The sequence below is a fragment of the Berghia stephanieae genome, chromosome 14 (assembly GCF_034508935.2).
Source record: "Berghia stephanieae isolate SIO BIC M18660-M18661 chromosome 14, UCSD_Bste_1.3, whole genome shotgun sequence".
NCBI classification, from domain to species: Eukaryota; Metazoa; Mollusca; class Gastropoda; order Nudibranchia; family Aeolidiidae; genus Berghia; species Berghia stephanieae.
In genome coordinates, this window is record NC_088373.1 from 28,079,110 (window position 1) to 28,084,109 (window position 5,000).

Below are 5,000 nucleotides of genomic sequence, written 5' to 3' on the forward strand. Positions count from 1 at the left end.
AACGGCATTTGTCAGGGTGTAGCACATTTAACATTAGATAACATAAAAACCGAGTTTAACCCTTTCCTTGCCATTACTGACATTTTCACACCAATATAAACACTTTTCCCCTTCTTTTCATGTTATAACTGCAGTCCAGCCACTTTCTCTTAAATATTTTTAAAAATAAATAATAACGAGGAAGCGACAAGAGCTCCATTGCAGTCCATGTCCTCGTATCGTTATTGTTAATCACTTTTGAAAACTTTCGTGCTCGATGCCGAATAAAGTAAAGTCGACCTACGCAGTGGAAGATTAATAATGCCAGCTGATGATTTTGGTTCGTTTACTCTTTATTAGCCTAATCAATCATCGTCATTTCCAGCTAATAAGTAAATTATCTCCCTTTGTCATCTTTTTTTTTTTTCATCTATCCATATTACACAAGATAATTAGTTATTAATTATCGTTGACAGATGAACTGTAGATGAATTACCGATTATTAATCATTACTTAACAGCACAGACTGTGTGAAAACGGAATAATATTTTGGTCAAAAAGATAGCACTCCCATGCCAGCTATAATTTCATAAGCAATCGGGAGACTGTTGTTTTCACTAGCACAGCAGTATCGATCCTTCATTTCAGTCCTGCCAGTTCTGTTCTTCTTCTCAAGAGGTGTGTGACTGAACATCTGTGTGTTTATGAAGCGCCTATCCGATCAAAATAATTACTTAGATACACTTCTGCATCGATTTTAGCTGTAGAGTAAAATAAATGTAAATGAATACCAAATAATCTTATCTTCTAAGGAGACCTTTAACAGCGATTACTTTTCCTCTCAATGAAAAAAATGAGCCGGCAACAGCTTTTACATACTTTGTTTTTTCTACTTCTTGGCTGGTTCGTTTGTTTTGTTTTGTTATGTTTCTTGTTTTTTGTTTTCTTGTTTTTGTTTTGTTTTTTCGTTTTCTTTGCTTTGTTTGTTGTTTGGGTTTGTTTTTGTTTTGTTTTTTAGTTGTCTTTTTTTTTTCTTTTTTTCTTTTTTTTTTTTAATTTTGGCCAGAAAACTCGTCCGTCAAATATCAATCGATTAAACTGACACTCGTCTTGGCAAATACATAACTCTCAAGCCAGGGACTTCATGAAGTGCCTGCAAAATAATATAGACGTAAAGAGTAAATTTTCAGTATTTGTTTCAGCCCCAAACAGACGCGTGGCCAATTGCAGGTCTGATAACCTAAATCATCATGGACTCTTTGTTGTAGTGGACATACTATGAAACCAACGCAATATATCGTCGATCACAACAATGTTAGATCAAGCCCGTAATTGTATTTGGTTATCAGACCTGCAAATAAGGACACGTAGCCCCGAACTTATTGGTGTTGCGCGTTTAGCTAAAATAGTTACAACATGCGCCAGACGGATATAACTCACCATAAAACTACGTGTAACCTTGAACGTTCATAGTCTGATTGAGACAATTTAGTGAGAACTTAGCATAGAATCATGGCTGGTGAAAAACAACAACAAACAGCCGAGATGTAAATTTCGTTCATTCTATAGCGGTAAAGATGGTGGGTTAAAATTGATACATGAGCGGGGTAACAGGGTGAAGAAATAATAAAATCAAGCCTAAGATCCGATGTTAGGCCTAGATTAGCCTATAGTAGGCTAGCATACCACGTAGGTAGGGCAGTGGGGGTTTATGAAGAACTTAAATTGCCCAATAGAGGAGGTATCCTAAAAATATTCAGAAATATTAGCTCCCGTAAGAGCTGTAAAAAATTGCACTAGCCGACCGGTGAAGGTCGTCTGTGCGGGGTATTGGGATTAGTTTTCAACTAGCAATAACCACGCCTCGGTAAAACCTCATTGGCTATGGTACCGCCACTGCGCAAAGCTAGCATCCGGTAGTTGGACACATAAATCAGTATTGAATTATGTCGCTTAAACAATTTGAGGACAATAAACTGTATTTTCATGTATCCTTATATCATTATGATCTAAATTTATTGTTTAAGCAATTGAAAGAAAAAGTAAAAATATAAAGCTATATGAATTTTAATTATATTTGTCGGGATATCACACAAATTTGATAAAATACGGTCCAAAAGCTAAAATTCCTAAAATCAAAGGGAGATAACCCAAAATGTTACTTGAAGTTGATTGAAGGTAAATTTTATATTCATCTTGTAGGTAAAGATCGACGAGTGGATTGCAAAAGTCACAATAGCCCACCTACTGATAACCTAGATTATGAAAATAAGTTCGTAGCTAAATATAATGGAAAACATAATTCGCACTTAAACTTTTCATAAACAAATTACAAATAAATACGAAATAAATGCTGGTAATGGGTTACTATAGGTATTATTATTGTTTATTATTATTATTATTATTATTATTATTATTATTATTATTATTATTATTATTATTATTATTATTATTATTATTATTATTATTATTATTATTATTATTATTGTTTATTATTATTATTATCATAATTATTATTATTATTATCATTATTATTACTATTATTATCATATTATTATTATTATTATTATTATTATTATTATTATTATTATTATTATTATTATTATTATTATTATTACTATTATTATATTATTATTATTATTATTATTATTATTATTATTATTATTATTATTATTATTATTATTATTATTATTGTTTATTATTTATTATTATTATTATTATTATTATTATCATTATTATTATTATTATCATCATTATTATTACTATTATTATTATTATTATTATTATTATTATTATTATTATTTATTATTATTATTATTATTATTATTATTATTATTATTATTATATTATTATATTATATATTATTATTATATTATATTATTATTATTATTATTATTATTATTATTATTATTATTATTATCCTTATTATTAATTTGAATGACGAGTTTTCTTACCAAAATTATAAAAGCGTCTTTTTTTTCTTCAGAATACGACAGTAAGGTCTGACAGCTCAAATCTAAATAGGTTTCCAAAGTCATGACGTCACAAACAGACAGGCCTCCCTCTCCAAGCGATGTCGACAATTAGGTGCAATTCATTGAACCATCTCAGAAAAGAAAAATTCGATCAATTTGATTTTATTTTAAAGCAACTATGCTCGTAGTAAAGACTACAGCTTGATTTCTTCTGTCGAGTGTGGAACCAAAAGACATGTTGCAAGGCAGCAGCTGTGACGTCGCACTTTTTATGATCCCTATTATTATGGGCTCATTGTTGAAATGAAAATCATCATCCACCGTGGCTTGTGCTCTTGAGCACGTTGCCGGTCAGCTGTCTCCACGAATCACGATCCTCTGCGGTGCGCATGAAATCTATGTTGCTTTTTAAATCACATTTGGCCATTCTTAGGTTATTTAGATATGGCATTCTTTGTCTTCTTCTAGCTCTGTTTCCTTCGATCATCCCAGAAATGAAAATATCTACTCTCATCGTCATCATCATTGCCTTTTTCACCCTTCTTCTTCTTTTTCTCCTCTTCTTTTTTCTTTCTTCTTCTATCTTCTTCTTTTTTCTCTTTTCTCTTCTATCTTCTTTATGTCAGGGTATAGGCCACAGACAAACAGTTTCCATCCTTCTCTATCCCGAGCTAACTTTTTTTTTTTATCTCATTCCAGGTCTTACCACTTCTCTGTATATCAGCTTCTGTAATTCCAGAAACTCTTCTGTCGCCCAAGCTAAAAAAAGGATTTGGTTTGTCTGTCTGCGTTTCTATAACGGTTTGAGTTTTACGGAAGGGATGTTAACCCTTCGACAACCCTCAACCCGGAGGACCAGATGACTCAAAAATGGGGGAGTCACACACCATTAGTGGCCTTTTACGACACGCTGGCTTGGCGTTGGGCTATTCTTGACCCTCTCAGTTGAGGGACCCCGGACACCACACGGGGTACTCTCAAACCAACGCAAAAATATTGTTTATTACAATAATGTTAACTCAAGCCCATGTTACCTGCGTCCGCTTATCGATCAGATCTGCTAATGATATTATGTGCACGTCGCTGCATGGTAACATAATTGTGACCTATCTCTTGTAATCGGTATTATGTCTGGGTGAACCTGTTTTAACTCTCTCCTTCCCAGCCATTTCAGAATTTCCCCCTTAACTCTCTCCTTACCAGCCATTTCAGAATTTCCCCCTTAACTCTCTCCTTTCCAGCCATTTCAGAATTTCCCCCTTAACTCTCTCCTTACCAGCCATTTCAGAATTTCCCCCTTAACTCTCTCATTACCAGCCATTTTTAGAACTTTCTCCAAAACTTCACACCCAACTAACACAAAAATATATTTTTTATCACAATATATCACAATAGCTGTAAGTTCTTGAGATAAATAATATCTTTTAGCAAAACCTGCTCTACAACACACTGTCCATTTTCTTTAAATTTTATGATGTACAAGAGAAATTTGAATAAGAAAAATATTGGTTGTATCGTAACGAATGTGACGTTTGTCCTATAGTTGGTAAGGAGAGGGTTAGCGTCACACCCACCCAACCCAAAAATAGATTTTTCTTACCCAAACAGAAAAGCAATAAGTACATTCTATACATTATATTATTGATCAGAATGAGCTCTACAACACAGTGTCAAGTTTTATAGCTATAACAAATCTCTTGTTTTGTGATGAACAAAAGAAATCAAAATGAGAAAATTGTTGGTTGTATCGTAACGAATGTGACGATTTTCCTATGGCAGGTGAGGAGAGGGTTAAGTAAGGATGGTTACTTAAGTACTTACTTACTTAATTACTAATCTACTTACTTACTTATTTCTTTACTTACTTACTTACTTACTTACTTACTGACAAACTAATTTATTTACGTACTTACGAATTTATTTACTTACTTACTTGCTAATTTGTTTACTTACTTATTAATTATTTAATATTAATACTTATTTATTAATACATACATACATACTTACTTATTTGTTTACTAATTTACTTACTTATTTAATAATCTC

At 32.2% G+C, this 5,000-nt stretch overlaps 1 protein-coding gene and 1 non-coding gene across 2 annotated transcripts in view; one reads left to right on the forward strand and one right to left on the reverse strand.

The window, feature by feature from the left end:
* LOC144959558 (uncharacterized) overlaps positions 1-5,000 on the forward strand; it is a 32,324-nt gene that overhangs the window by 14,570 nt on the left and 12,754 nt on the right. The gene's annotated exons all lie outside the window — the stretch shown is intronic.
* LOC144960212 (U4 spliceosomal RNA) lies at positions 1,749-1,887 on the reverse strand. Its single transcript, XR_013642799.1, has one exon. It is a non-coding gene; the product is annotated as a U4 spliceosomal RNA (small nuclear RNA).